Here is a 21,346-nt window from a genome sequence, read left to right on the forward strand (position 1 = left end):
ATATAGAAATGCTTTTAAAGATATAGTCATAAGATAACAAGAGAAAAGACAAAAAGACAAAAAAAATAAAAGTTATACCGTTATTATTAAAAAAGCAAATAAATAAAACAAGACCCTTAAGAGAAATTTCAAAAGAATCATCGCACAGATAATTAAGGTGCGAGTCAATGTCTGAAAAGAGACAAAAATTTAAATTCAAAGAATAGAAAAAAAAGTTCTAAAAAACTAAAGAAAGCTAGATAATGGAGATATACACAGTGGTCTGACAGAATAAAAGGTCTTCAAATATTCATTTTAAATCAATCGAAACAAGAAAAAAAGATGGAGAAAATATACTTAAATTTATTAAAAGCTTCGTTAGCTTAGTGGTTTGCGTACTAGCCTGCTAGTTGGAGATACTCGAGGGGTCGTAGGTTCGAATACCATCGAAAATCATGGAGATTTCTTTCTCAGTCTTTTCTGATGGGATGATAAGTACCCAGAATACCGAAGTACCACTTATACGATTTTTAAAACAGACAATCGATTTTTTTGATTATGTCTGGACCTTCAGGAGCTTCCTTTCTAAAGAAAAGCCAACACCTGGCCAGCTTATCGGGTAAAGTCAGTGTTGGTTATGAAAAGGTTGGTACAGCGAGCTAAAAGGTTTATTGGAAAAATAAATTTGTATTAAACTTCACAATAACTGGCTTATACTTAAGAAAATTGCTGCGCTTTGTAAATATCATGGTAATTACAGAAAAAAAACAGGGAAAGTTGAGATCAGGGACATATAGGATACGTAAAATCCCTATGGGTATACATTGGAATCCTAATACAGTACAATACAATACAATACTTGATTTGTTACAGGAACTTATTCATTTACAAAGAATCGTTCAAGTTCAATGAATGAGGACAAAAACAGTTGAAAGGAAAAAAAACAGAAGAATAAAGAGAACTGGAAGGTTTTAAAGTGAGGGAAGTCAAGCTAAATAACGTTATTTGATAACAATAAAAAAAAAAAAAAAAAAACTTTTGTGCTTAAGTAAGGAAGTGGTATAATGCAAAAAAAAAACTTGTTAAAAACTAGTTTAAACTTAATAAGTCAGTCAGTATAGAAAATGAGCTGATAGGGAACTACAAGAGAAAATTACAAAAACTTATTTCAAATAAATTAAAATAAGAAAAAAATCGAAGAAAAATGCTTAAAACTTAATACATGATATAGATGATTAGCAATAAACTGTCTTTGTAAAATGAGTAAAGAAAAAAGCTATTTAAAGAAAACGAAAAAGCAGAATGATAAGAAACAAGTAAGTTGTAAAGAGGAGAAACAGAAGTTTAATAACGTAAGTAGGTGTATCTAATACATAGAACTGATGAGTTGGCATGCTCAGTTCAGAGCGTACTAAAGAGGAAATCTTTCAGAAAGTATATCTGCTTACATCTCTCCCCCGCTATTGGCTGGAGGACTTCCTCCCTAGCATCCTTTAAGCTAAGCTTGTCAATTTGCCAGGCTCAAAGCAGAAGATCTGAAGGAAAAAAAGTGAAGCATGGAGGCATTTAAGTGTTTTTCACATTATTATGACAGTGAAAATGTTAGTAGAGAAGGACTAGTCGCAAGAATTAGAAAGTAAGTAACCAAAACGTTTTCAGTCAAAATGTGATGATACTATAGTTATAAAAAAATTGGTTGAGCTAGACAAAACATGATTACATGTGTCATAAAAATTTTAAAAGGATCGGATCATATAATCAAGATGAAAGTAGAATAAAAAGCAGAACTAGATCATATGCCGCTTGATGTATACCTTAAAAATAAATAGAAATTATAAATCTTAAGCATCTGGACAGATGAAACAAGGAGAAAAATATGTTATCAATAAGTTTTATAACATGTGTTAAAATTTGATATGAAAAGATGTCAAGATTGAAAAATTAAAAAAAAATTTAAAAACTATAGAAAAATTGATAGATAAGAGGAAAAAAAAAAAAAAAAAAAAATGTTGCAATAAAGGCTGGAAAGAGAAAAAGAGAATTCAAAAAAATATATGAAACTTTGAAAAAAAAGGAAAGTGAAAAAGCTATTTTTAAAACTAGGAAATAAATTACTTTACTGTTTTTTTTTTGTTTTTCAACTCACATTAATTTTTATTTAACTTGCTCTTTTTGTTTTTTCACAGCATCACAGAAAATTAAATTTTGATTTTGGATTACGAGAACATACATTAGGTATCAACGTTGTTTTGACAATATGCATAAATATTAGAGTTACAGTATATGAATTATTATTTATTTGCTTACAATAATTTACAAAAATTAAAATCACATTAGGCTGGGGTTTGAATTAAATGTCATGAACTATTTAGCGATTTTTCAAAGTATTGTTGGATACACGGTTAAACAGTCGTGGAAGGTATGAGTTGCTACGCAATCGAAAATATTGCTATGCGCTGCTAGGTATTGTTGTTCATAAAAAAATAGTAGTTTAGTCGAGATTGAACCACAAGCTGATTACGTCTGCTTACTTCTGCTTATAAACTTTGGTTTCATTTTGTTAAGGAACGTGTTTAAATTGTAACTCGTAAGCGTAACAATTCTGGGGGCTCGTCTGGACTATGAATGTCAGGAGTTTTGCGGTTGAAGAAACCGTGCATCAGATACACACCAACGGAAGAGACTAAAGCAATAAAAGAACAGCTGAAAAAATCCAAGCAGCGGTGTCTGAAATTAGGAAACCAGCTGAAAAACACAAGGCGAGTAGCAAAAACTCGGGGTAAAACGATAGCGAAATTCAAAAATGAACTCGTTGAGCTGCAGAAAAATCGTGACGAGTTGCAGGTTCAGCTTGATGACATACAGCAGGAAATGGAGGAAACCCTACGCAAACAACAGAATATTCATGACAGGAGGTCCAGCCGTTGAGGATAACTCTTTTCGATGCTCGCGAAATGAACGTTAGTAGTCTATTGAGTGAAATACAGTTTTAGCCGAGCAAGACTCCTTGAACGAGAGACAATTACGATAGAGGGAGAACATGACTTGTCAGGGTCAACAAATCCGTAGCATAAATCCGATAAGTATTGCTGAAAATCTTTTGCCACAACCACCACAATCGTCACAACCACCACGGACATCACAGTCAACGCAACCATTCCCACCAATTAATGTTTAGGTTAATAATTATGACGAGTGTTATCTGTTTGATGATTTTTTCAATCAGTTTTATTTAATTGCCAAATTGAATGGTTGGAATAATAACAGGAAAATGGTTGTTTAATTTTTGTTTACGTAAAAAGGTGAGATCAGTGCTTGATAATTTTTTAGAGTCAGAGGGACTGTTGGGTTTGAATTCAAAACTTGAAGTCCGTTTTGGGGAAAAGTATTTAGCAGCGACATGTTATTCTCAACTACAATAAAGAAAATGGAAGATCAGTGAAGATTTTTCATGTTTAGTTGCTGATTTACAAAATCTAGTTTCAGTAGTTTACCCTGAGTATCCCTTTACTACTCAAGATAAAATTGCTTCATTACAATTTGTTGTTAGAACTGCTGATAATTCCGTTTGGAAAGTGCTTTAATTAGAGAGGATTAAATTTTTCAAAGTTACTATTTAACGGGCAATTGAGGTTAAGACAGTTTTTGAAGAAAATAGGAGACTTCAAGGGACTAATAATGTTGCAGGATCATACAGAGCAGTACAATCGAATTTCAATCCAGGAATAATTTAGGAAATAAAACTTTATAATGTCGCCAATGTTCAGTGCTGGAATTGCAGAAAGAAGGGCCACGTGATATACTATTATCCTCAACTTCATGCATTTAATCGTCAGAAAAACTTAGTTTTGTTTAACATTCAGGAGCAAGTTCAACAGTAAGCAAGCCAGCTCCTTCACGTTAGGTCTTGGATAACGGAAGGATCAAAGGAAATTCTAGTGCATTTACGTTTAAAGGTACATTAAATAACCAAATTTGTAATTTTGTATTAGATTCAGGTTCTGACGTAACTATTTTGAATTAAAAGTTCGTAAATTCAGTGGATATTAAAATTTTCATTAATTCTGTGATACTAAAGTATCCAACAGATAAGAATGTTCCTGTAAAGATTACAGTTAGTGCACTTATGGTTCTAGGAAAACACAAGGTTATAATAGTCGTGTATGTAGTGGATATGGTTGATGATTGTATTTTCAAAAGTAATTACTTTGATGAAATAGGTTTAATATAAAAAATTTTGTGTTGACTTCCGAAGAGTAAATGCAATAACGATGAAAGATTTATATCCTTTACCATGATTTAATAATACATTTAATAAATTATCATGACAATCGGGGTTCTCTACTTCAGACTTGAAGAGTAGCTACTTGCTAGTGAAAACTAAAAATAAAGATAGAGAAATCACAGCTTTTTTTGTTGGACAAGGCTTGTGGTAATTTATAATCATGCCATTTAGATTATGCGATGCATTGCGACTTCTAAATGACTTATGGAAGTAGTACTTAAAGAATTGTTGTACAAATTTTGCTGAGTTTATTTAGATGACATCATAGTATTAGTAGACTCATTTAACGAAATGTTAGTGGCTCTAGAGAAGGTGTTTCTTTGACTTGAAAAAAGTTATCTTGAAATGTATAAAATAATTTTTTCAAAAGAGAAATTCAATTCTTTTGTCACATTGTATCAAAAGAAGAAAAGCATTTAGATTTAGAAAAGATTAGGACTGTTTTGGAATTGCCGTTTCCAAGAACAAAAAGAAGCGTACGTCAGTTCTTAAGATTTTGCTCATATTATAGACGATTTATTATAAGTCTTTTAAATATTGCTAGATCCCTTCATAGTTTGACATTAAAAAACAAGTGGATTTAATGGTCTACGAAAAATATGAAAGTATTTCCAAATCTAAAGAGCATTCTTACATCTCCTTTTATTTTGGCTTTTCCTAGGTTAAATTGTACATTTAACTTTTATACTGACGCATCAGATATGGCATTGGTTAAGTTTTTTCTAAAAATTGAGAATGTAAGGATAAGATTACAGCTTATTATAACTGAGTGTATAGTCTGTCGGAACAGAATTTTTAAGTAACTCATAGGAATTTTTTAGCGATTCATGAATTAGTAAAACATTTTTGTTGTTAGTTATACGGAGAATAATTTTTGTTAAAAAAAGATCATTCTGCCTCAATTTTGTTGTTATTATTTGAAGAGTTAGATGGCCAGCTAGCTTAATAAGTTGGATTATTACGTTAGTACAAGTTTAGGATTTTTTATAGGAGAGGAACAATTCACGGAAATGCAGATGGATTATCCAGACGACCATGTGCAGATAAATTCTGCAAGTACTGCTATCGGATCGAAGAAAATTTGTAAGCAGAGAATAAAAAAATTAGTTGATTCGTTTTTGTTGAAAAAACAGGATTAGACTGGCAAAAACATTAGATGGAAGACGAGTGATTAAAGATAATTATTGGTAATAACGGAACCAACACTCAAACAAATTGGCAGCAAATTGCATCAAAAGACAAATTCACAAAAGTATACTTTAGTCGAAAGGACTCATTCATTATTAAAGATTGACTTTCTTATAAAAAATAAATTTCACCAAACCTAATGACCAAGACTTTATAATGAGTCGTTCCAAGAAAAAAGATAGATGAAATTCTACAAAAAGCACACGATTTACCTATAGGAAGACGCTTCAGAATTAAAAAGACACTGGACAAAACTAGAAAGAGGTTCTACTGGTTTACTTGCAAGAAGCATGTTGAGAATTGGTGTCGTACGTGTATGACTTGTGTTGCTGAGAGGGATCCATTAGATAAAGAAATTAGTGAAATGGAAGTTTATAACTTAGAAGTACGTTTTGAGAGATTTCAGATGGATGTCTTAGGTCTATTTCTATCTACTTTGTTAGGCAACAAATATCTCCTTGTCGTGATAGATAATTATACTAAATATGTTAAAGCTTTCCTCTTTTCAAGTATGAGGACAAAAACATTAACTCAAATTTTTTTTAATGAAGTAGTTTGTCATCATGGTGTACCCTTAGAAGTTTATACTGATCATGGTACGAATTTTAATTTTCATCTTGTAAAGAATAAGCAAAACTTTTAAAAATCAAGAAAACACGAACTACACATTTACACTCACAATCAAATGGTTAGGTGAAACGCAAATATCAGACAATTCTTAATCATTTATCTAATGTTGTAAGCAAAATTTGAAAATATTGGAATTCTTGGGTCTCACTATTTTTGATATCTCACAAATCTTTGAAACATAAGACAACCGGGTTCTCTTTAGCTTAGATGTGCCCTGGTGATGATCTTTGACTTCCACTGGATCTGATGATAGGAGCTCCTCCGGATGATCGTATTGAAGTTTCGTCACCGATAAATTATGTACAATAGCTGAAGAAGAAAATAGCAGGAGTCCATGACTTGACAAGAACTATCGTAGTTGTAACATCTAGCAAGATCAAGACCCATTACGATAAATGAGTGAGAAAAGTCAATTTCTTGGAAGGACAAAAAGTTCGGTTCTATAATTTACAAAGAACGAATGGAAAGAGTTTAAAACTGCACAGTAACTAAGACGGTTTGTTTGAAGTTTTCAAGAAGATCAGTGATATTGTCTACGCCATTAGAAAGTCACCAAAACATAACACAAAGATGATACATGCGAACAGAATTGTTATTTTTTATAAAAGAAAATCATCCTACCGATTTCGCTTCAGTTTTATTTTGCGTGTAGTATTAAAGATGCTCGGTAACTTGGTGGTGTAGTCAAGGTAGAGTTTTCAAGTCCTTCAGCTGTGAAAAGAAAATATGGATGTAGCTGGATTTCTAGTTTGATGTAGTGTACTTGGTAACTTGAAAAAAGAGTAAAGTAGAGTTATTCTTCATCCTGTAGCTGTATTGATATCCTGTTGCTATAACGGAAGAAGATTAAAGTAATATTTCAGAATTCTGTATGGTGTTTTGTTTAATGATTGTTAGAATGACAGTTTGAAAAAAGAGGGGGTAATTTGGGTGCACGTTTTAAAAGTCGTGAAACGTATGCGTTGCCATGCGATAAAAAATAATGCTATGCGTTACTAGGTGCTTTCTTTTTTTTCAAACAGACATTTTAGGTCCCATACAGGTCCTATTTCGGCTCTGCATTGCTGTGTTTTCTATGCATATATATGCTATCGTCATTAGCATAGTAACAAGTTGCCTCAGATTTTATTGTGACATTAATCACTTACGCAGCAATGAGGACCGATATTTAACATGGCTTCTGAACCATCAGGCCACAGTTGGAAATACGCACATGAGAAATAAGTTTCTCAGAGGTGCGAGCTAAGTGAGTAAAAAAGGCCGGATTTCGAACTCGTGACCCTATATTACTAAGCTCCTGAGCCACGAGAACTGCAGCCTAAGCCACTGTGCTACCGTGGCCCTACTTAGTGTTGTCGACAAAAAAATAGTAGTTTAGTCAAGATTTTAACTTTGAGCTGATTACATCTGTTATCTTATACTAAGAATGTTTGGTTTCGTTTTGTAAAGTAACGTGTTTTACTTGTTACTGGTAAGCGTCACAGTATTTTCAGAGTTTATGTAGTAGTCAACTGAACAAAACAATATCAATATATGTTATAAGTGTCGATAATAACAATAACAACGAAGTTTTAGTGATTCTACAAAATTGTACTTACAAACTACTATCAAGCAGATGTCAAGTAATAATAAAACTGTCTGACTTTTGACCTTATTATTAAAAGGAAAAAAAGAATCTTATAATTTTTACTCTAGCAATTCAATTTCATGTGCCACATCTTTTACGTATGAGAGTTTTTGACATGGATTTCCTGACACGTACTTGCTAGGAAACATTGTACAAACTTTTTTTTAATCATTAAAAAATTGGCTGTGATACTACTTAAATTTAAAAGAGTTATTTTTTAGACGACTATTCAATAATTTAAAGGAAATTTAAAGAATGTTGTACCAATTCTAATTATTAATCATAAATGCGTTATGTTTGATGTTACCAATATGGATTTGTATAATTTAAAATGATTATATTTGTACAAAATGATGAAAATGATTAGTTAACTATTAATAACACTCACCTTAGTAATACTGGTTTTTTTCTTGCATAAGTTTGATGTTATTATACTGTTGCATATTTATTAAGTCCACAATTAATTATACTATCTACCGATTGATGCTTGACAAAAATATATACTTCACAGCGGTTAATAAAGATATGCCATATTTCAATATTTTTAATGTATGTATCTAGCGGTTTCAAGTTTTAAAATTTCGCAACGGTGTTGGCCTTCTCACTCCTATGAAATGTTTTTATACTTCTTATCTTCAGTACTTCTTGAAATAAATATGGTATTGAAGAAATCAATTTAATAACTATACATCATTGATAATACTTACAATAATCATCATTACGTTCAAAGTAGTGTAAAAGCAGTTCGTAACAGTTTTTTCTTAATTGCTATTGAATGTAGTAGAAGTAATGTGAAACACAATTTGATGTTAAAAGATGTCTTTGAAAAAGTTAGGAATTTAGTAAATTAGTTCTTTATTTGATATTTTTTATAGAGTAAGTTGAATATTTCCAGTATATTGGAACTTTAAAGGAACAAAATTTTTATTTTTTAACAAAGTAATAAAAATCAGAACGCTGCATTGGAAAACGTTTTATGTTATTGGCTACTGTAGAAATAAATTGTTTTTATTGAAAAGCAATTAAATGGACGTTAAAATACAAGAAACTTGCTGACTTGTTAATCTTATGAAGAAAGTTAATACCTGATCTAATAGTTAAGAGATGATTCGAAATAAAACTTACCTTTACTTATTAGGTAACAGTGTTTTCTCCTTTAAATTAAAACTTTTTTACGGAGATGTGATTATTATCCTTTTTTGCTGATTTAATGTTACATTTTGAGCATTTATATTTGAAAAGCAAGCATATAAACATCGTGACTATTGTTACACCAAAAGAAGTTTTACAAGTTTGGTGTCTTAGCTTTGCTGAGATTTTAGTAAAAATGCTATTTGTGAAAAATCTGGCGAAAGATAAATTGACAAAAAAAATTTTAACATTGTATAAAATTCTCTGTACTTCTTATGGTTAAGTGTTTTGAATGAAAAACTATTAATATAACATTTCAATCTTTGTAATGGTTTTAAATGCTTATATGCACAATACTTTGTTTGCTATGTTTTCAGAAATAAAATTTCTATGTACTTAGCGAAATTTAAAACATAGCCTAGTGTTACCGTATTTACCCTTTTATTATGCTCTTTTATTAATCGTCTATTGACGTCGAAAATCAAGGTGTGCATTATCCATGGATTCCTCATTTTTTTCACTTACGTCATTTAATATAATACTCATTTTAAATTACTTTTACGGGTTTTTCCTAATAAGAGTTACAAATAGATTATGTAAGTAGGTATATTGTTTCAAAATCACTATGTTTATAACTGCTTACTTATGTAAAATAGTTTATTCTCAGTTTTGTTTTTAACGCTCGATGAGTTAGCACGTAGTTCTTTAATTTTAATGTTGTTTTGCATTATTAAATTATGTTTACTGTAAAAAGTAACAATTACACGGCTTTTTTAAAATTTAATGTTGTGTGGCAGGTGGACATTTTAGGAAGTCTTAAAGCGTCAAGAAAAAAATTTTGTTTAATTGATACCTCCGTCCATCTATGATATAAAGCGTTGGACAAATTAACAAATACAAGGTTTGTATTGTTTTACCTAAGTTAATAAAAACCACCGTTTAGGCCTAAATATGGTTTGAATGCCTTGTTATTTATGAGCATCAAGAATCAAATGAAATTTGTAATTAGATCAGCAATGCTGATTGAAAGTCAATATATTTTAAGATGCCAGAATGCAACACAGTAAATGGAAACGTAGTGTCTATTTGCACCAAAATACACCGTATATCCACGTAATTACGTGGATATAGTGGATACGCATGCGCAGTGGGTAACTCTACTGTCCGGTACTTATAGGGTCCAAGTTTTTTTTTTTTCCGACCGAGCGAAGCGAGCAAGGCGCATGCGTGTACGTAGATATAAGGTGCGAATAGACACAGCGAAATGGAAAATGTGCTAAGTTAGTATCAGTATTCATTAAGAAAAGGAAAAAACTGAGATTTATTTTTATGCTATCAATGATGGCAGATAGATAAATGCTTTTATGATTTGTAATTCTTATGCAAAAAATTATCCTGAATAATTAGTTTCTTCCAAACTTATTCGTTGGAGCACATCTTAAAGGCTGGATGAGTATTGATCTTGTAAAAAAGTAAATAAGACTTTCGTCATATTCTAGACCAGATGCAAAATGAAAACTGAATCCTATGTAAATGCTTGATTCATACTCAAGACTTTGAATAAAAAATGTTGAACACGGTTCAACGGTATAAATTTTAATTTTTTTCACGATAAATCGAAATAGATGTACATAAGTTATATGGCGATTACCACACACAAATTCATGTCTCGTAGATAAATTTAGAATCCAACATTATAATGACAAATTATTTAAATCTCATAGGCTTAAGATAACATTAGTAAAGCAATAATTATACACGTTTTTCAAAAAGTGTAACACCAGTTGCTTAATAAATGGCTCAGAAAATGATTTACTGTAGCGCGACTAAGCCTTAAATAATAGTAATAACTAATTAGACCAAGAGCGAAGCTTTAAGTCAGAAGACAATACGAACGAAGACGCGTTCAATGAAAGATATGCTAGTAAAAGATCACACAATTATTAATCTTATGTGTTTAGATATAAATACATATAACTACTGTCATGGACATTGCTTGGCTTGGCCAGCCAAGCTAGTGCCCGTATGTTGGCCCGGCGTACAACTTATCCATTTATTTGATATATGGAAATTACCTGATCCCAATCTACACGAGAATCCTTCAAGTTCCGTAACAGTATATACATATTATTATAATTCTCTTTTTAATATAATTAATGGTATAAACTTTTAAATAAGTTTACACTAAAAATTTATACACGTGGCACCTTATTTTGTAATTAAGTAAATTAAACCAATTTGAGGATCTTAGCCTATTCCATATATTTTTCGCTTATTTTAAGTTTTTTCTTCTTTTTGAAGGCAGCACCTTATAAATAAAGTCGCATTATCCACAGATGCACGTTATCTACACGTTATTTTTAGTTTATCGTTTTTTCGTAAATCAGGGCTTAGATTATCTGAGGGGGCGCTCTATAAACGAGTAAATACGGTTATTATATTCTTATACTAGTTGAGTATAGTTACAGTATGTTTCTTTTCTTCCGTAACGTCTCTCCTTCTAAAACTCTTGAAAATTGAGTACTTTTTACTATTAAAAATGAGAAAATCTTACAGTATTGATTCTGACGATTGGATCGATGGAAGAAGCTGTATACTCACCTGAAACAAAAAAAGTATTAAACTTTTTCGTAAGCAAACAGTAAATTAAATACTTTAATCGATGAAATATACATACATGCATATATTGTACAGATCAAGCAAAGGAGGGTTTACCCGCCCAAAAATAGTAACCCTTATGTTTCTTTACAATAAGATACATTTAGATGTTGAGTGTGGACGTGAAAAGATTTCAATAGCTGAAAAACTTACTTTTATAAGTTTTACTTCTCTTTGTTGAAAAAATTGTATGATAAGAGTTGCAGATAATAATAGCATCTAAAAATAGGCTCTGGTCCGTTTTAATGTGATATTGTGTATTTTAACATACTTCAAAAAATGGCCGAAAACGGATGATTTTTCGTTAAAAAAGCAACTTTTAACGTTGATATAATAAACTTGAGTTATTTGACGGTTTAAATGAGCAGTTAATGAGGTCTTTTTGTCGTAGTCCATTAACTAATTTTCGCAAAAAGCCATTTATTTAAAAAAATAACTTTTCATTATTCAATTTAATTACTTCAGTTTTAAGAAGTCAGGCAATGTTGCATTAAGGCTCACTTTATCTTAGTTTTCTGCTTTTTATGTGCACTCATGGCTGATTTATGTTTTTAAAAGGAATCTCAGAAAATTATTTGCAAACATGTGCTTAGCAGCAAAATGATAAAATAGAGCAAATTTTAATGCAATCGCTTTGTTACTTTTTCATGAGGAAGTATTAACTTTTTTTTTTTGTTAAAAAAAAAATTCTCTACGACTAATAGAAGCAGAGAAAATTTTTTTTCTGAAGAATTCTTGACGCTATATTTTGCAACCTTTAGCGTGAAAATTGTGAGTTGTTGCTGCTCAATAGTTATATTTTCCTTAAACAATTACATCATGTCGATTGAAATGTGTATTATGTTTTTAAACTGATATTTACTTGAATGGTTATTTGTGTCAGTTAGATAGAGATGGCTGGCATCGTGTGTGTAGAGAAATAAATGCAGGCGTTTTAAATGGCACGTCCTGAAAAACCTTACGTTTCCTACGATTTTTTTTAGTCGTATAAAAAGTTATATGCAACAGACTTATGGTAATTAGATAAAATAAGACAAAACTATATCTTAATGAGAAATATTTAAGCAATTTAATGTTATTAGAATTGATGTTCAATTGCGGTGCCAATACCACTTGCAGAAATAACAACGGATTCACTCTATCGCAATAAGCCTGCTGGAATAATGCAATTGAAGATGTAAATTATTTGATGCTAGCTGCTTATAAATAATTAAAAATTTAGAAAAATACCATCTGTAAAGACAATAAATCTTACACGCACATTGCCTGTACAATAAAGAACTTGAATACTGTACAGATTTTTTGTTTTTGTTGAGCCTCAAAAACAAATAAATAAATAAATAGTAAATTAAAATTTTTTTGCTCGTTGAAACCTTCACACTTGGCGACGCACAATGGTAATAAATGTATGGCCCAACTTTTATTAGAGCATGATGCTCGTTACGTCCATGTCAATGAAATGAGCTCATTGCATTTATTGTATTGTATTAAGATTCCAACGTATACCCATTTACAGGGTTTTTACGTATCCTAATGTCCCTAATTCCTTGTTTTTTTTTCCGTAATTACCATCCTGTGTTTCCCCAAGTATGCGATTCTTTTGTGCGGGCCCCTTGCAAAGTTCCTCTCAGACGACTCGGTCATCCATCCTACTGGGTACTATTAACAGGGCGCAACGATTGTCTCAAGCACACCCCCAGCTATTATCAAGTTTAATGAAAAGGTATTTTTCCAATAAACCATTTAACTCGCTGGTACCAACCTTTTACCATGGACACTGACTTTACCCGATGAGCTGGCCAGGTGTTGGCTTTCCTTCGAAAAGGAAGCCCCTGGAGGCCCAGACCTCACCAGAAAAATCGCCTATCTGTTTAAAAAACATAATAAGTGATTCTTTGGCATCCTGGGTACTTATCCCATCGGAAAAGACCGAGGAAAAATCTCGACAATTTTCGATGGGATTCGAACCCACGACCCCTCGAGTGTCTCCAGCTAGGAGGCAGCACACTAACCTTTAAGCCACGGATGCTCTTGGAGCTCATTGCATGTATTTATTGCAAACAAAATTTATTTTTATTTTATTCTAAGATCAAGTAATGTTCGTAAAAGGAGATATGTAAGTAAAGAGAATATCTATGACATGGTTTTCAAATCAAGCGAAGATGCATACGATCTTCCTGACAGTGTTAAGCATTCTTAGCTCCATATACGTCTTACAATTATTTATAGCTTTGAATTCAGACAGTAAAACAAATTTTTTTAAAGTGTTGTGGATACCGATGCTTTTTTGATTTAAGGCTACCCAGTATGACCAAATTATCTATCATTATATTCTGCTGCTTATTGTAACCTGAAAACAGTAATATTATTCTTTTACAAATCTTACGACCAAAGACGTTTATGGCAATATTTTGCTTAATATATGTTGTTACGTACGATAGCATATAGCTATGCGTGCGTGCGCCTCTGCTGGCTTGGGCCTAAAAAGTAGGGGAATAGAGAAGAGAGGTAATAGGAAAGGGAGTGGGAAGGGATGGGGAGATCAGCTAGAGATGTGAGATGGTAAGGACGAAGTCCGCAAGACGAGAATACACGCACAACTTCCCTCAATGCTAAGTAACTCTAATAAAGTATAAGTAACAACAAGTCACGCTTCTATTTATTCCAGCACCGAGAATCCCACGTAACAGCTGGTGTCAGGAGTGGGATACAGATTGAATTTTTTACGGTCTGTCGCGTGCGCGTCACTTAGTCTCGCGGAACAAAAAAAAATTTTTTTAATTATTTTTTCTCGAATTAATTGACGTAATAAATAAAAGAAATAGAAAGAATATATCTCTCGTCACAAAGAAAAAAAGTGTCAAAAGTGCCAGACGCCAAATTCAGCGTTTCAAGTGCCACAATATAAGGGAAATTAAAAAAGTAGAGGAGAACAGGAAGATATGATCGGAAAAATCTTCGATACCGCAAGGATACCGGACAAGGAAAAACTGCATATCAAGCCAGTGGACCAATATACCAGGACACTAGAGGCAGCTACCATTCACTAAACCCAGAAAAATACAGACAAAGAGAAGAAAGCACGGTACGCCAAGCCCGGACTACAGCCACAGAGGAAACACGGGATACACGGCACAGTAAAAGGAAACAACGAGCGTAAGCAGAAGCAGAGCAACTCCAGGAAGGATCAAAGAAAGGACCCATAAGTATGCACGGGATTATCGTCATGCTGACCTACGTCACGGCGATCTGGTAAATAAATTTTTATAACTCGTATATACTATACTCATAACCCCCGAGGAAAATACGCACCTAAAAGAAAAACTTATGTATCGATATTATTTCTAAATCGCAATATTCTAAGAGCTTAGCGGCAACCAATAATTGCATGCACAAGCATATAACCGATACAAACGACAAACACCTCATACAAAAATTTTTTAAATTAGTTAATAAATACAAGGAGTAGCCAACCGAAAACAAAAACAGAAAAAAAGACTATCGACTAACACTTGATAGAGCGCGCGTATCTATTAGGTTAACACAAAATGCACAGAAACGAAGGCGTTTCAACGATTACAAAAATATTTATACGAACTTAGGAGCACAAGACGAACTACAGAAAAAAAAGAGACTAAAGAGCAACACTATAAGTGACGTAGAAACAAATGATACACTGGGAAGAGGAGTACAGCAAGCCGTGAGGTGCACAGATATACACGAAACAGGACCAATTGACACAAATGACGAAGTAATACAAATTAATCTAGAAGATGATCTGGAAACATGGACAGAGTGGCAGAAGGCCAGCAAAAAACAGAAGCTTTTTATGATGAAAATGTTAAGCAAACTAACGCTAAGCATAAAACGCGGACAGTTATCTCATTGACAAGACATAAGCGATAACGAAGCTAATGCGCTACTCCACACAGAAACACATAGACCCCCCGTATTTCAAAAATCAACTCCATATACCGAACGCGAAAATGCGGCAACTGACATGAATCGACGAGTCACTAATCCACATAGCGATAAAAAATACAAGCCAAACACGACACAAATCTACACAATATAATAAGAGAAGCAGCGGCACAAGCTGTTCAACAATATACAAATGGAATACCTACACCTACACAACCAAAACATCAATTATCACAACAGACGTACGGAGAAGTTACGCGGCGTCAAACACAAATGCGAACCCCAGTAGCTCAAGGCGAGCAAGAAATCGGAAACTACGGCATCACCCACAATACAAACCACGACAATAATTATTATAGACAGAACACAGCAGCACCACTTTATTCTGCAGGAGAAGACAAGTTAGGTTGGGCAAATAGAAATTACTTAAACGCCCAAGACCGATTTACAGTACCCCCATTTTACACTGGAAATCCTAATTACGAACGCCCAATTCAGAACACACTGTCGTCACTAAGTCACCTAGCAGCAAACATACTGATATTTGACGGCGATTCCGTTAAACTACCCATTTTCGAACAAATGGTAAGAGTGGTATCGTGGACGGTAAGCCCCGTATATGAAAAATTTTTTATAGGCTCACTAGCAAATAAGCTGAAAGAAGCAGCCACTGAATTTATACCACGCCTGGCGCAGTTCTCATCTGTAGATAAATTTTTGGTAGAATTAAAAAATAGATATTGCAGCATCGGAAGCGTTGACATGTTATTAGCAAAATTAAAAGTAGTGAAACAATACAGAGGGGAATTAGTAGAGGAATACAGCAGGCGCGTTCAAGAATTATACGATAGAATAATAACCCTACACGATTTGGACGCAATACTATCACCCGGGCAACGACACGCATTAAAGAAGAGTGCTAAAAAAGAAGCTATAAAGCATTATACGTACGGGATACAATCACCTTAGAACTACATGGTAACATGCCTTAACCCGAAAACGTTAGACAAAGCTATAGTAGCCATGCTGAAAATGGAAAGCGACTTAAGCCTACGAGAAATATTTCCGGAATGAATCGAGGCCCAAATATACCGAGCGAGAGCAGAAACAAGAGATACGGACGACCATGCGAGCAGCCATGAGCAGGCAAAAGTACGCGACACAACAGATAAAAATAAAATAACAGGGGACTATCAATATTGCTCATATGGCAATGAATACGGGGAACATGCTACAAAAGTATATATGAAATTAGTAGCAGACGCAGCGAATAAGAGAATTCAAAACCCAGACTTTAGAGCAAATGATCCACTAGTGCAGGTATCACAAGATAAAAAAACGCAAGGGATGAAAATTGTGCTTACTGCAAACGCAGGGGGCACTATACAAGCGAATAAATGCCGCACACTAGTAAGAGACGCAGAGAATGGGAGAATAAATTGGAGCGACGGACGTGAACAATTCAACAATGATAACAGGGAAAATACGGAAGGAGATTTTAACTACCAGAATAATAATAATTACCCCCCTAATACGTATAGCCAAAACTATAACAACGATTATAGAAGGAACCCCTATAACAATACAGGCTACAACAGATATAATAACTACAACAGAAACTCTTATTACTCAAGGAATAATAATAACAATTACAACAACCAGTACGGTAACCACAATAATTATAGAGGAAATTTTAATTTAAACAGAAATTATAATAGGGACAAAAATTATAACGACAGAGGACCTCCGAATGAAACAAATGATGCATCTGATGAAAAAATATCCACGCGGAGCACGGAATATTTAAACTTGCAGGACAATCGTCGTGCTCCCCAAACGCCGAGCGGGCCCCGAGAATAGAGAAAAAGATAGAGCATAAAAACGAAACAGAGTCAGTTAAAGGAGAGGAGCAAGCAGAGTCAAATAACATACGCATCGGAGGTAAAGAGAGCGAGACATCACGCAAAGAAAAGTATACGAGAAATGAAACAATTAAAGAACAGACTCCGAACAGGCTCCTCAAACAGCTGAGAATGCTCACAAAAAAAAAGAATGGAAACAGAATCTCTAACTAGTAGCCTTTTAGCTGGTAAAGAAAAAATCCATGAAAGCATGAACCTACCTCTCCACAAGGTAAATATATCGAGTACTAGAAGCACACCACCATCAGTAATATTAAACAGCAATCAGCTGCAATCTTAAAGCGCAAAAATTTTACGCGGATACTGGTGCTGAAGTATCAAGTATAAAAAAATGCTGTCTTACTACAGACACGCATATAGAGAGCAGAGAAAAAGTCCTAATAACTGGCGTCACACACGGAGCACGCTGCACGTTAGGGACGACTAAAATACTTCATAACGGTATAATAATGAATCTGCACGTAGTCCCCAATACATTTCCGATAGAAATGAAAGGCATTATTGGCTGTTGGCTGGGACGCTTTAAAGTTGTATAATGGCCTCATAAGTTCCAAAGAAAATTATTTAGAATTAAAAGGCATCAGAATCCCATTACTCTAACCAGAATATTTTAAAATCCCTGCAAAATCGAGGAAAATAATATTTGCGAGTATAAAAGATGAGAGCAGTCACTTACAAGTCGGCTGGGTCCCTCCAAAAAATATGAAAAAGGGAATCTTATTTGGAAATTTTTTACGAAAAAATAAAAACTTAAAGATATATGCGGAAATCATAAACATAACAGTCAAACAAATTTACGTGCCAGTACAAGAAGTGAATGTTTTCGAATGTAAAACCAGACAAGGGGCGGAATCATTCAGCATCGCTGGAGACGACGCTGAAGGGTCGAACGAAGCCATGATTAGGCTTTTTTACACTAAAAATTCAGACGGAAAGGTAAAAAATAATTAAAGTATTAAATATTAAGAAATTAGGTATAGCGGCTCGAGTAAGTAAAATAATAAAAATCGTCGATACATCTGGCTGCAACATGAAACAATAAAACCACATTTAGAGCCTTATAGAGTACTATTCGTTCGTATTTGGCCTTGACGGCGAGCCACTAAAGGCTACAAACTTACTTAAGCATCGAATAACAACGGCAACAGATAAGCCAATAGTCGCCAAAAGGGTATGCTATCCAATACAACTAAAGGAACAGATTCAAGTAGAAATAAATAAACTACTGCAGCAACAAATAATTGAGCCATCGACATCCCCATATAACTCAAATATGTGGATTGTCCCAAAAAACGTGGGACCAAACGAAGAGAAACGCTGAAGGGTCGTAACAGATTTCCGGCTATTAAACGGAATAACAGTCGGTACGTGCTATCCACTGCCATTCCAGAATAAAATTTTGGAAAATTTAGCGGCTGCAAAATATATAACCGTGGGAGAACTAAAGAGCGGGTTTTTCCAAGTAGAGATTCACGAGGAGGACGCTCATAAAACTGCTTTCTCAGGACCAAACGGACTTCACCAATACAAACGAATGCCGATGGGATGCATAGACTCGCCAAGTATATTTATGCAAGTGATAACACTGGCTCTAGCAGGCTTACAAGGACGGGAGGAAGAGGTATATATGAATGACATCATGGTATTCGCAGAAAACTTGGAACAACACTAGATAAAATTTAGAAGGCTCTTAAAACGGCTAGCCAATGCAAACCTCACAATAAAATCAAGAAAATGCTAATTCCTTAGAAAAGAAGTGAAAGTGCTCGGTCGTATTGTAGGCAATGGCCAGATCAAAACAAATCCAGAGAAAATCGAAGCAGTAAAAAGTTTTCCTAAACCGACAAATGCGGGAAAACTGAAACAATGTTTTGGGTTGGTGGGGTACTATCGACGCTTCATCAAGGATTACGCAAAAATAGCCCAACCTCTCTCAAAGCTTACAAGAAAAACAGCCGAATTAAAATGGGAAGGGAAACAAAAACATGCATTTATAAAACTCAAAAACGCTTTGTGCAGTGAGCCAGTGCTGAGGGCTTCATATATAAACGAACCCTTTATCGTAACAACCGAAACATCCGACTACTCCATCGGAGCAATTTTAAGCCAGGGAGAGATAGGTAAAGATCACCCTTGCGAATATGCATCCAGATGCTTAAAGGGCAGTGAATTACGATATCTGACATACAACAAGAAATAATTGGCGATAGTGTACGCCAAGGAGCAGTTCAGGCCAAATTTATTCGGTCGTGAATTTACAGTCATAACTGACCATGAACCACTCAAACATTTCCACACATCAAAAAAACCAAAATTAGGATTCACAAGATTGAAGGCAAAACTCCGTGAAAATGAGTTCGATGTTGTTTATAGAGCAGGACAGAAAAATTAAGCACCGGATGCTCTTTCTCGCAATCCAGTACTCAAAGAAGGGTAAAAAAACCTAGAACTACCACGCAGGGAGCTGTACGAGCTTGCGGAAAAACGGAAAAGGGGCAATCACGAAGACGTAAATGTACCACCAGCACGAATAGATAAAATGCGTACAAAAAGACAGAGGAATCTAATACGAAAAAACATTAAAGTAAAAATCGAAACGTCTGGCTCAGACGAGCCAGACGATAAGGCAATTAAAAAAAAGCCCAGAAAACTTAGAGAAAGCGAACAGGTATCAAGTACCCACAACTGCAGTTGTACAGACACAGAATTTGAACGGGAAATGACGGTAAAGCTAAAAGATAAGGCAGATAAAAACACCCTTACAGCGGTAAACAATAAAGAAAAAATTCTGTCGCAAGGACCAGCGGACGATAAACTGGCGTACATGTGCAAAGAGAAAAACATGGAAAAAGGGGTAAAAACGACCAGCACACCAATTATCAACAAGGGTGTAACAGAAAAAACATAACACAGAACCCGTAAACGACAGTTAGATACTCTACATAGGAATATCGCCGATTTTTCTTACACCACCGAGCAACCGCACAACTCAAAGGAAATTATGATCGTGCATTGTAATACACCGACAGCAACGCAGAGGGAAACCGAGCAAGAAGAACATTCGGGTTACCAACTAGCGTGGAAGAGCGAGGCAGCAGAGAGAGTGGAGAAAGAGAGAGAGCGGAAAGCTAGGAAAGCAATAGGGGAAACGGCAGCAGCAAAAACACCTGACAGAGATAAAAAAAGCGAAGAGAAATCGAAAAATGAAGGAGGGGTACATGATCAGAGAGAGAGTAAAGCCAAAGGTAGACAGCAAGTAAACGAGTGGGGGACAGAAATGACCGAACAAAGTCGAACGGCACCGAACGAACACGAGAGCCAACAACCGTCAGATACACAAGTAGCCAACGGCGGAAACGATAAGTATAATAATAACAAAGGTGATATTACAAATTTAAGGTCAATATTTAATGAATCAACCAATCGATTCCGAGCAAAGGTCTCAATTGACGTTGAGAAGAAAGACATCAAAGGAAAAGAGGGCATAAGAATCGATGTATTGGAAAGCGATAGCACACCAACCGCAATGAATGAAGAAGAGGATGCAAAGATTCGAGTATTAGGGCCTATGCGCAGAACCTTACAGACAGCTAATAATTTTCGATGTCCCTAGAGATGGAAGTTGTCTGGTCCATTGCCTAAAACTTCTATACGGATCGACAGAATCAACAGATGAGCTCAGAAAAATTCCACGCAGGTCAGAACGGATGAATTAGTGTAAGGACCCCAAAGGAACCAAACAAATTTTTAAATAACAGCCATGAATTCGGCGACGGAGAATGTGCTTTTATATTTTCACAAGAATATGAAGCAAACATATGTATACACCTACAAGTATCACCCGATAAGATAGAATACTAACAATTCATGGGGGGGAAAGACGAAGAATTTAAACAAATGCATCTAAAAAACCCACACTATCAAGCCCTCGTAGAAAAAACTAGCGGCAATCACTTACGCAAATATAATAATGAAAATAAAAACGACGCTCCCGATACTCAGGAA

Source organism: Copidosoma floridanum, unplaced genomic scaffold (assembly GCF_036245765.1).
Source record: "Copidosoma floridanum isolate Cflo_tuat_1 unplaced genomic scaffold, Cflo_Japanese_pri ptg000049l, whole genome shotgun sequence".
In the NCBI taxonomy this organism is placed as follows: domain Eukaryota; kingdom Metazoa; phylum Arthropoda; class Insecta; order Hymenoptera; family Encyrtidae; genus Copidosoma; species Copidosoma floridanum.